Source organism: Phalaenopsis equestris, unplaced genomic scaffold (assembly GCF_001263595.1).
Source record: "Phalaenopsis equestris unplaced genomic scaffold, ASM126359v1 Scaffold214935, whole genome shotgun sequence".
NCBI lineage: Eukaryota > Viridiplantae > Streptophyta > Magnoliopsida > Asparagales > Orchidaceae > Phalaenopsis > Phalaenopsis equestris.
Window position 1 is genome coordinate 120,514 of NW_018233677.1, and position 13,476 is coordinate 133,989.

Consider the following 13,476-nt stretch of genomic DNA (forward strand, 5'->3'; position numbering starts at 1 on the left):
ATCACAAAGCTTAGTATTTTTAGAATAGCTAACCCATGAGAAAATAGAATCCTCAAATTTATCAAATAAAGAAAAACCATGAAGCTAAAAATCATAATAGAAAGAAAGCTTACTATTAAGATTAACCTGAAGAAAAAAAGAATTTTTAACTCTTAAAGCAACTTTATGAGCATCTTTCCAAAAAAAAGGTTGAATTCTTAGGGATACACCAAATTGAAACATAATGATGCAAAAACCAATTAGATCAAACAAAATTAAAGTTATAACATCATAAATGATCTTAAATTTACACGCAGTATTGATGGCATCTAGAACATGTAAATGAAAGCCACCAATATGTTTAGGTAAAATGATTTTAGTCCAACTAACGACATTCATCTTCTTATTATTATCATTATGATTAATAAACTTCTTAATCACAGAGGAAAATTTCTTACAAAGACCTTTTGGCAACATTGAGAAGAAAATCAATGGTATAAGTAACTAGAAATGGTAAATTTAACTAATTGAATTCTACCATCCATATAAAGAAACATTTGTTTCCAACCAGTCAAGTAAGATTGAAGATTATCCAAAATAATTTAACAATCTGAAGCAACAAGTCTATAAACAACCCTAAGATACTTCTAATGCAAAAGCTTCAATGTGAAATCACTAACAAAACAGTACTGCTGAAATAAAAGATCCACCAAATTAAAAAAATAGATAGTAGATTTTGAAAAGTTAATTTAAAGTTCAGATGCTTTACTGAAAATATAAAGAATAGAGACCAGATGCTTAATAGAATCTGAATCAGCCTTACAAAAAAGGAAGAGATCTTCAACATAAATTAAATGGGAGATATTCACATTATTAATACACACATTAAAGCCAATATCGTGATCATCAAACAAATAAGAGAGAGCTTCCAAAACAATAGTAAAAAAGGTAGGGAGATAGTGGAAAACCTTGTCTCAAACCAGAAGAAGAAGAAGAAAAGCAGCCTTTCATTTCAATCTTAACAATAATGGGAAAAATAAATATTATCAATGCAAGCTTTAATCCAATTGATAAAAACAAGAGGAAGCCCCAAATAATGCATGAAAAAAAGTAGATTTTATTAACTTCGTTAAAAGTTTTTTTAATAACAATTTTAGCACCAAAAATCTTTGGAAGAAATGTTAGATTTAAAATCATAAAAGAGCTCATTTGCTAAAATGATATTATAAAAAATATCATGGTCTTTTAAGAAAGCAGATTAAGCTGGATGAATACTTTCAGAAAGAACTATTTTAATATGATTAGCAAGTAAAATAACAATCACTTGTATTGCAAAGAGAAATAAATATGTAATTATCAATACATTTAACATTATTATTTTTATGAGTGATAGAAATAGTAAAATGCTTAGCCCTACAAGGTAGTTTGCAAGTTCTTAAAAAATATCTTGCATCACTAATACAATCTAAACCAGTAAAAATCTAAGTATCAATATAAATCTTGAAGTAAAACTATCAGTGCCTGGCATTTTGTTGAAGCCAATGGAAAAAAAAATAACATTCTTTTGGGAAAGATGAGCCCAAATAGCAATATGCCAAACCCGCAACCTCACGATGGGAGACTACATACTCAACCACTATGTTGTGGATAAGTGCCCTAAAATTAACATTCTCGTTCATCAATTTTTTAAATTCTCACTCAAATATTAAAATTCATAATAAAACATTCAACCATTTTCTAAATTTTATCAAATTTGATCATTGGAAGTTTAACAAGAATGAATTAGTGTTTGTTATGTAAATATAAAATTTCAAGTCCTATGCACGTAATTATTTTCAATTTGTTTTTAGCTTTAAAATGCATTATTAGGGCAATAATATTCTAAATGAATAGGACATTATTTGAAAATAAAATGATAATTGTCAAAATGTTACTCTCATAAAAAAATTATATGAAAAAAAGGTATTATATATTAAAAACTTTAAAAATAATAAATAATATATTTTTTTAAAGCTATATTAACTCTTATTACATTTTTATACTAAGAATTAAAATAATTAAAATTTAATTTAAAAATAAATAATAAAAAATAACAATTTATGAAAACTTATTTACTTTTTATTTCTTCTTATAAAAAAACCAAATTATATATAAAAATAAATAAAATGGCAAATACTAGTAAATGCTATATTGGTTAATATATATAATTTATTAGCTACGTTTAATTATAATTTTTACTATTATTTTTTATTTTTAAATATATAATTTTATATAGTTTTGGTCTAAATTTAAATTAAATGATCTTATCTCAGGGGATTTTTATTTTAAAAAAATATAATATCATTAGAGTATTCAAAGTGATTTTCTAAAATAATATATAAATTTAATTTAAATTATGTCACTCTGAGAGATCTCAGAGTGATTGCTTTATTTAAGTTAAATTTATATATTTTTTGAATAATCACATAAGATCTCTAGAGATGATGTCATTTAAATTAAATTTACATTAAATTTTAATAAAAAACATTGAATGTTCATTTAAAAAAAATATATATATTATTTTGATAATCACTTTAAGAGAAACAACTTTTTGAGTCTTTTTAATTTTCTGATTTTTTTAATATTTTTTTCTAGTTCAGGGTCGGTGGATATTAGTTTCAAAGTTTTAGTCCCGCGCATACACCACTAGGACAAACTAATGCAATAACCCTAAACTAACAAAGTAAAAGAGGTGAAAACTTAAACTAAGCAAATAATTTGCTCAAGTTAAACAACAAACAATTCACACAATTTTCTCAATAGTAAAATAGCAGTAAAATAAGTGCACTAAATTAATATTAAAATGAGAAACATACACGATTTTTTTTTATTTTTCTAAACACATGAAATAACAAAACACGTGCAATAAATGTACAACACTACAATTTTCAAGTCATAATCCTAACAGTTTGAATAAATTTTTCCTAAAACTAGAAATTCTACATAGTTCCCTTGTAATAGTGCAACAAATTTGATACAAATCAAACACTATGAAACACTTGCGAGTCATGCAAGTATACATAGTGATCGACCATAGGGATTATCACAAATTATATTAGTCCTGGTAAAGGTACCAGAACTTGATCAGCTCCTTAGCGAATTGATTGAGTTCTTAAAATTAGGTATTATTATTCACTAGGGTTTAGGGTTTCTCACGCAAGTATCAAGTATACATATCATTTCAATAAAATAGGGCTCTATTGAGTCTGGAATGTCGATCCTACTAGGAAGGAGAGGTAGATAATTTCTAAGGTGAAGTTCTAATCTACTACTTTCAGGTCTTAATTTGAAATGTTGTTAGAGGTGGTTTTTCAAATAACTAATCCTAAGTCATGTTTCTAAAACTAAATTAAACTTGCCTTGATTAATTAGTTAAGTGAAATTCAAGATTGTAAGATTAGTTTCTCATGTGATTTATTAGGTTGGTTGTAGGTATTACTCTAGGAAATGTGATGTTGTAGTGTAAAAGGAGCATAAGACTCATTTACCTTCTTTCGAGTGCATAAATAAGTATGGTTCAAATTATGGCTCTTGTTTCTGGCTGTCACCCTAGAAACACCTCATTCAAACCCTATAAAAACACATCTCCCAAAATTGCATTGCCTTCTTACTACTTCATCATAGCCAATTGAACAGCATCAATATTCTATGTTGTTTCACCATTGCTCTCTCGAGTCCTAAGGGGTCGCAACTAATTTTAATAAGTTGTATGGCCACTACAAAATGTAAATGAAACCTAGAAGAATACTCATCACATTAAAGCAATAAAAATCAATTCCATAGCATTAATGATCCTGTAGTTCTAAACTAACAATCACAAGAGAAAAGTATAAGAAATATACTCACTACATAAGTTGAACACAATAAAAAACTTCATTTGATCCAACGAATGGAAGATGAAGTGATGGAATTGACCAGATCACGTCGGACGAAGCGATGGAACATGAACTGCAGAGACGAGTGGTAGCTGACGCATGACACATGGTCTTTGGAGACGCTGAGGTTTGATGTAGCGCCTGATGAGAATAAGTGGAAAAATAGGATATTTTGGAATGAAATAAATACATAAACTTGAAAAATTCATATATTAGTCTAGAAAAATCATAAAAAAATAAAATAAAATGCCCCTATGCTCAGTGAATAGCGGAGAAAAATATGAACTAAAAATTAAAAATATTTTCTTTATAATTATTTTTAAATTAATTAAATATTCTATAGAGTAATTAAATCACAAGTAACTAAATGATTACGTAAATTAAATAAAATTTTGAGGGTTTGTTCTTCATGAGCTTGGGGACCTTCTCTGATTTTTTTAGGATCAGAGAACATCTCTATGATTAAAAGCCATAATTTTTGAAATATTTTATGTTATTTTAAATCAAAAATTTATAAAAAATTAAAGAGAGGTTAGAAAAATATAAAATCTTGTTTGGTAGGTTCACTATGGTCAAAGGATCTTAGGAAAAATAAAAATATAATCTAGAATTTTTTCAAGTTATTTTATTTATTTAAAATTAATAAAAAACATTAAATATTAGAAAAAATATTAAATAATTTAAATAATCACCAAAATGGGCCAAGTTAGAGATAATGACATTAGAAGGATCCTCTAAAAAATTAAAGGTCAGAAATTTTTTTTTAATATAAAAACCTACTTTCTAAGTAAATAATAATTTTGGTTTAAAATAAGTTTAATAAATAAAATAAAAATTAGATAATTACAAAAATTGGTTTGGAGTGTTCCTTGTGACCAGAGGGACTTAAGAAAAATGAAATTAAACTTAAAATAAAAACTTTATTTTTAAGCTATTTTTCTAATTTTAATTATTAAAAATATCAAAAATTTCAAGAAATATGAAAGTTCTCCAAATCGCCTTAAATATTACCCTAACTATAGAGAATAACCTAAAGATGTGTTTGTAAATTTCTAAGAGTGTAAAAGGGGTATATTTAATAATTAAAGGTATTTTTCTTAATTTATGAATAAAATAATTATAATAAATGGAATAAAAATCACAAAAATATGATATTAGTTTCTCTGGTTTCCCTGAAGTCAGATAAACTTATAAAAAATATAAAAATATATATTTGAAATAAAACATAATTTTCTATTTATTTATTCATTAAAATTAACAAAAAATTGTAAAAATTAAAATATAATTAAAAAATTACCAAAAATTATGTTTAGTGGTCCTCTTACCTAAGTGAATCTCCAATAATTTTCTTAAGAATAGAAAATTTAATTTGCTTGGTTATATTCATTATTGTTGAAAAGCCCTATTTTTAGACTAAAATAATTATAAAAATTAAATAAAAATCAGAAAAAAAAATTATCCTCTGATATTCTGATTAACCCATAAGTAGACTACTAGCCATGTTTTAAAATCATTTGAGTTAAAATTAAAGAATTATGAAGTGGAGAGCCTTAAGGGCAAAATGGTGATTATGAGATTTTAGACTAATTAAGATTTAGGATAAACTAAAGGTTAAGTGGGTAATATTGATCATATTTAAGCCCTTTGAAATGAATAAAATATAAAGGTCCATTTCATTTTCAATAAAAGGGTGCAAGTGTAAATTTCTGAAGTGCTGTGTTTTGAAAGCTAATTAAGTTGGATTGTCCTAGTGGGAAGGGCCTGTGTTAAGAAGATAATAACTCACCAATTGGAAGGCCTATACCAATAGTTAAATAATAATATAGTCTTTTGATAAGAATTCAGTTCTCCTTACTCAATCTTTCCTAAAATTGCAAAATTACCTGTGAAGGCTTAAAAGCTTGATAGTGAATTAAGTTTGATCTAACATCACAAAATGAGGTTTAGAAAAGATATTAAAATCAATTATAAACATTTCCCAAACACTAGAAGCTCTATTCCAACTGAAGGGGTGAAGATTTCTTAATAACTTAACTTACCCTTAAGGGTGTTCACCCACATAATTCCTTAGTGAAGCATCAAATGAATGTCTAGTCATCTTACTCATGGGTTAATTAAAACATCAAAGTTTACTGAGCACAAGTTAAAACATTACAACTAAGTCGACTAGGGATAATCAATTCAACAAAATAATAACTCAAAATGAACTCAAAATAACTTAGAGGATTCTAATGATTTTCAGGATCATACCCTGAGCATTATTACAATCTTTTGAACATTTTGAAGGACATTCAGACCTATTATTCTTTTTTCAAGAAAATAATCCTTAAAACTTTAGGGATCTACTAAGATATGACTCGTGACCTATTTATTCACACTTCCAATAAAATACCCTACACTACTTATCCTACATCTATAACCCAATGCTCAAGTATTTGAATCTTGGATAATGTATTTAAATCCTTATGAGCAACAAGGGATATTTTTGCCACACATGGATCATCGTGCTAGTGTAAGTTAGAGGTCTATGCGGCAAGGGCGCTGACGGCATTGCTTGTGTGCTAAGCGAGGGATACTAAGTGGGATTTCGAATAGTATCTCCTACATCAAGGATCCTCAGTGAGGAGAGAGAGGATAGAATCGATGATAGTATTCACCGGCTTTTGGTAGAAGTTGCCCCCGACACTCTTAGTTTGCTGATAGTCCTAGTCTGATTAGAGTAATTAGCATGTGGACTACATTAATTTACAAAATATCTAACAAAAAAATCTATTTTACAACACCATTACTTTTATTTGCCAATGTAAATTTTATATGCATGAACAAATTAAAGAATTTGAATAAAATTTTACAAAAGGACCAAGCTTAATCACTCAGATCGAGGTTAAGAATTGCCATCCTTAGGTTGTCGGGATGGCAGCTTCTATCAAAGTTGGAAATATAAGGTGCACATCCCAGCTCTGAGCCCCCCCTTTACTAAAATCTTTCACTCAGTCCCTGTCTTTCATATGTGATTATGGGTTTTACTCTTTTGTGTTTTCTTATGACTCGTTTTCTAGCTTTTTTGCACTGGATTTCCTTGCTTTGTATTTCCTCAATTTACTTAAATTCCCTGCAATTATGTTATGCCTTATGTACTAACCATGCAACAATAGCAGAAGCTCGGGTACACAATATTATGTTTTATCGCTTTATTTTATATACCACTTTTTTATTATTCTTTTATTGATATGCATATTAAATATAATGCCTCTTATAATAGAAGAACAATAGCGTGGTTATATAGAAGGTCTACAGCGGCAAGACACTGACCAAACAATCTGCATGCACACTTTAAATTTAAACCCTGAACTTTTAATCACCATGACGGAAGGTTTGGAGCATACTTCGTGGGCAGCATGACGAGGATGCAAGGAAAGAACATCTCTAAGAGAGCAAAAGAGAATCTTCAACAATTAAACTTTCCTTAGTTTAAACAACAACAAGCCATAAGATTTTGAGGTTTTCTGCATAGAGTGACATAAATCCTCACCATGTCTTTAGGCCTTTGCATCGCCATGTTGTGTAATATAAGCCCTAAGTTTTTAGAACTCCAAAGTTGTTATTCAGTGTGACATAAATCCTCCTATCTTCCAGGCCATTTGCATGATCAGATATCATGCAAATTTAAGCCCAAAATAATTAAATGGCAGGATAAAACATCAAGTAATATCATCTTCAAAATTAAAGCCTGACAATATGATAGTTTGGGAAGTCATCGATGTTTATCTTGAAACGTGTGACATGTACTTCTTGTTCCTTTTGATTCTAAGAAAAATTTATATTATTTGATCCACTCTCATTTGATTTTTTCCATGTCCAACATTAAAAACTAAACTTTGCAAATCTTGAAGATAAACATCTCTGGTCATTATCAAGAGTATTCTTAAGTGGCTTCAATCACTTAGGATGTAATTAACTATAGAGGCTTGCCTCTATAGGGAGAAAAAATCTAGGTAATATAAACCATAACTAATCCTTATATTAGATAGGAGAACTTTTTTGTCACACATAAAAGGTTCACAGACCAAAATAAAGTCATAAATTTCTTAGTTTAAATGATTGAGTCTTCTATCAAGTTATGTGCTTATCCTTCGAGATAATATACCACTTGAGGTATCGTGCTCAATTATTTAATCCATTAGATATATGAGATCTATTGAGTCTCATTTGTTTAAAAAATTAAAATATTATTTTTCAAAAATCCAAATTACATACATATATATGCATACATACATACATACTATATATATATATATATATATATATATTAAATTTAAATCATTTTTTAAAATTTCGGCCGACAAATTATGCATTTTTTAAAATTTCGGCCGACAAACTCTGGTCATTATCAAGAGTATTCTTAAGTGGCTTCAATCACTTAGGATGTAATTAACTATAGAGGCTTGCCTCTTTAGGGAGAAAAAAACTAGGTAATATAAACCATAACTAATCCTTATATTAGATAGGAGAACTTTTTTGTCACACATAAAAGGTTCACAGACCAAAATAAAGTCATAAATTTCTTAGTTTAAATGATTGAGTCTTCTATCAAGTTATGTGCTTATCCTTCGAGATAATATACCACTTGAGGTATCGTGCTCAATTATTTAATCCATTAGATATATGAGATCTATTGAGTCTCATTTGTTTAAAAAATTAAAATATTATTTTTCAAAAATCCAAATTACATACATATATATGCATACATACATACATACTATATATATATATATATATATATATATTAAATTTAAATCATTTTTTAAAATTTCGGCCGACAAACTCTGGTCATTATCAAGAGTATTCTTAAGTGGCTTCAATCACTTAGGATGTAATTAACTATAGAGGCTTGCCTCTATAGGGAGAAAAAATCTAGGTAATATAAACCATAACTAATCCTTATATTAGATAGGAGAACTTTTTTGTCACACATAAAAGGTTCACAGACCAAAATAAAGTCATAAATTTCTTAGTTTAAATGATTGAGTCTTCTATCAAGTTATGTGCTTATCCTTCGAGATAATATACCACTTGAGGTATCGTGCTCAATTATTTAATCCATTAGATATATGAGATCTATTGAGTCTCATTTGTTTAAAAAATTAAAATATTATTTTTCAAAAATCCAAATTACATACATATATATGCATACATACATACATACTATATATATATATATATATATATATATTAAATTTAAATCATTTTTTAAAATTTCGGCCGACAAATTATGCATTTTTTAAAATTTCGGCCGACAAACTCTGGTCATTATCAAGAGTATTCTTAAGTGGCTTCAATCACTTAGGATGTAATTAACTATAGAGGCTTGCCTCTTTAGGGAGAAAAAAACTAGGTAATATAAACCATAACTAATCCTTATATTAGATAGGAGAACTTTTTTGTCACACATGAGACTATGTTGAGGAAATAACTCCTCTCTCTATTTTAATAAAAAATTTTCTCTTCATATGTCGGTAGTGTGCCCGTGTTCCTTGTGGGCCAAAATAGCATTCTTCCGTTGGCATAGTTTGCTTATTTCTTCCTTGAGCAAGTATAGTCAACTCCTTTTTTATTCTAGAACATTTTGTTTAATCACCCTTAAATAGGTAGGTTCCAGAATCTTTAAACTCTTAGTGTGGATCGGACCCCCAGTAGGTGTGGTAGATTAGGAGCGATATATCGAGGCGAGTTCAGTGTGAAGCTGACCCCTCTCCAAACTTTTGATCAGATCCTACACTTCATTCTTCTTTTGTTTCAACTCATTTTTTTAACAAATTGAATTTAAAATAATCATCATAATAACTCCCCTTAACAAATTTTCAAATTTACAAAACAATATAACACAAAAATATAAATACATTAAAACGTCATACCCAGTCGGTAAGATAATTTCGTTAACTTTCTTACTTGCGACACTTGAGGATAAAGCATGGGATTTCACTGACGTTCGAAGCATTTTCAACTACCAGGAAGAATGTCTTCATTGAGCTTGAACTTCCTGTTCAACATGCTACCAACCAAAACTCCCACCACAAGGAGTCAACAAGCCAGTTTGGGTCCCATTTCAACAAGTTCGACGTGCTACTTGGAAGGCACCATACGTGATAGTGAAGGTAGTTGCCCCCGAAGTTGAGGATTTGTCTTCTAACTTTGACCTACACTGTGCCCAGGACTTCCCTTCCCTTAAAAAGGAGTAGGTCACTATCACCCCTGTTTCAACCCCTGTTCTAAGAGCTGTCCCTACAGCTGTCATGACTGTTACAACTTTACCCACTAGTTTTACTATTTTTGCATCAGGTGCTCCGTTGACAAAAGGAAAAGAGTTTCTGTACAAGGATGACCCAATGGACGTCTTTTCCCTACCCTATTATGTGCTTGAGATTGAGTCTTGTTCTATGTTTGTGCCACTGACACGGTCTCAGAGGAAGAACTTGAAGCGGAAAGAATTGAAGGCCCAGAGGGCACAGGCGGCCAAGTCAGTTATAGCAGTAGCAGCCTCTCTACCGGAGGAGATAGAGTCAATGGAGACCTCAACTCACCTAGAGGGGATTAGTTTCCATCCTTTGTCTACCGTTGTCGGAGAGGAGGGCATCTACCAGATTGCAGTCATACTATCATCATTGTCTCTAAAAAATGGACGGGGATAAAGGAAAGAGAAATCTACCCCTCTCACTCGAGTTCGCTCAGGTTTTAGATTGGCTTGGAAGAAAAATTATTTTTTTAATGAATTGATAAAGATGATGGGATGTGCCAAAACTCCCAAGATGAAAGCAGAGATCATGAAGAAGGACAAGTCCACTGCATAGCTCTGTAGGAGCAGAAAACCGCATCCCCGTAAAGCTCCATCTGGGAGAACGAGTAGTCACCATTGCCACCACCACCATCACCAATGTCAACACCTCAAACCGAAGGCTGATCAAGTCACAATTGGGACCAAGATTACTGTCTATCGTTACACATGGAGATTCCTCAAAGGCGAGGGAGGCCGTGAGGTTAGTCACCACAACTTCTGACTCACATGCTTGGGGACATCCTTCCCTTCACCATGTTGATGCTATCAATAGAGCACCCCGTTCCCTGACATCAATACCAAAGGGGAAGAGGTGGAGACCTAAGTTCATCGGTCAGATACTACTGCAAAGCATGGAGAACCATTTCCCTAAAAAGGTCCTGAGTTCAAGACACCTATAGCTGTCCTGAAATCAGAGGTAAGTATAGATGTTTGTCAGAGACCGCTTGTTGATCTCATGATGATTAGAGCAGATTTGATTGAAGACACCCTAAAGAAGTTCAGACTTAACATTTCAGAGCTATCAAAAAGATAGCAAGATGATGATAATGCTGGATATTTCAACTTGTTTGACAACATGGATGAGGAATATGCAAAGATTCTCGTAGTAGAGACCCGAGCCTCTTCTTCATTGTGCGATGCTCTAAAACCTGCCAAGGAGAATGCCTTTGATGAATTACAAAGGGCATCTAACTACGAGATGAGCATATCACTTGAATGAAGAAGAAGCTAGAGGAGATGATGGCTCTTGCGGCCACCCTTTAAAGTTAACCCCAGTCCTCGAATATTATTCCCCCGGAAGTAAATCAGCTAGATATTGTCCACATTGCAAATTAGATGAATGAATTCACCACTTCCAGTAAGGATGAACAACCCGATAAGTATACAACACTGAACATAGTGTCAGAGAAGGACATAAAATAGATGGCCGAGCAACAAGTGAAGGAGGCTCTGCCCAGTTTAAGGGAGACAAATTTGGTCCAAAGAGTAGACCTTACCTTGAGGAGTTTGATAGCATACCTTAGCCCAAGGGATTCATACCACCAACTTTTAAGACCTTTGATGGACCAGGGAAACCTCGACAACATGTGATACATTTCTGCACAAGTTTTTGTAATGCATGGAGCAACGAGGCCCTTTTTTTCAAGTAGTTTGTAAGCAACCTTTCAGGGGTAGCCTTTGATTGGTACGCGGATTTGTCGAATGGGTTGATAAATATATTTATATAATTGAAGAATCTATTTATTAAATGTTTTGCCAGAGCTTAGCACCATATCACCGTCGGTGATCTTGTGGTCGAGTGACAGAATCTAACTGAGACATTAGTAAACTACATTCTGCGCTGGAGGAATCTCAGCATGAAGTGCAAGCCTTAGCTTCAGAAGCAGCTTGCGATTGAGATTTTGATCAAAAACATCCACAATCTGATATCTTTCTTAATTAAGGGAATCACCATCAAAACCTTCGAGAAGCTACTCAGCAAAGCTGTGAGCCAGCAAGAGGAGGATAAGAAACTTGGACTCTTGAAAAAAAAAGATAAGCCAAAATAGGTGAAGACTTTTGAAAAAAAATCAAGAATGGTGGCTATCATTTATAAAGGTAAATAGATGATGCAAATCTAGACTGAGTTGCTACAACAAACTTATCAGCACCAGCAGTATAGCCAGTCAGGGCCTTACCGTGCGACAAGAGTCAGGTTTCAAATTTGAAGCAGACGATGAAAAGAGTTTAATCTTTAAAGAACGAGGCAATGGAAAAGATGTTTAGGAGCCTGATCAAGAAGCCAAAATTCATGTTTCAGAGCCAAATAAGCCTGAGGAAGTTGACAAGAACGATCACCCTACGTACTGTCCATACCACAGATTATTAGGACACACCATAGAAGATTGGATCACTTTCAAGGGTTGGATTAAGAGGAACATCAAGAATGGAACTATAACCATCCTAAAAGAATATTTGAGAGAACATAAAGGAGGTTCTGTCAATATGATTTTGACCGAGCCAATTGATCCACCTAAAAATAACATATTTTTAATGTACATTTCATGTTCATTTTGTGCCTATTTTTGATGATATTACACTTTAAAGGAAGTTATTTTGCATGTTTTTAGTTTCAAGTATATGGAATGGACATTTACAGAACATAAGGACAAAATGGAAGTTTTTCTTTGGCGACATAGTGTCGCCCTTGGCTCTATAATGCCAGCAGACGGGCTGAATTGGCGCTATAGCACCCCAAACTGGCACAATAGAGCCAGTAACCAACTTTCTAAAATATCCATTGAATTTGGCTGAATTTTGAAGAGATGATTGAAGTGACCCTTGGTGATTTTTAGTTATTTATTAATAGGGCCAAATTTTTGACGAAATTTTGATGAAATGAGAGTCTTTTTGGAGTCATTTTGGGGTCATCTTGGAGAGTTCGGTTGGATTTTACTGTGTGTGTGTGTCTTTGTTTTGTGAAAGGTTTTGGAGAATGGATTCAAGGAAACTTTAGGATTTTCTTGGGGAGAATACATAAATATAAGTATCTTGTATTTGTGTTCTTCTTGTAAGACTTGGATTTCAATACAAATTATGTGTTTTTGTTTTATCTCCATGAATTCTGAGTAGTTTCCTTTCTTTCTCCTTGCATATGAGAATTATATTTGTGGGATGAGAATGATTTAAAGATCTCTTTTTATTTTTAAAACATTGTGATGGTATTTTCAATCAATCTTAATTAACTTTATAAACTGTTCATTTATATAG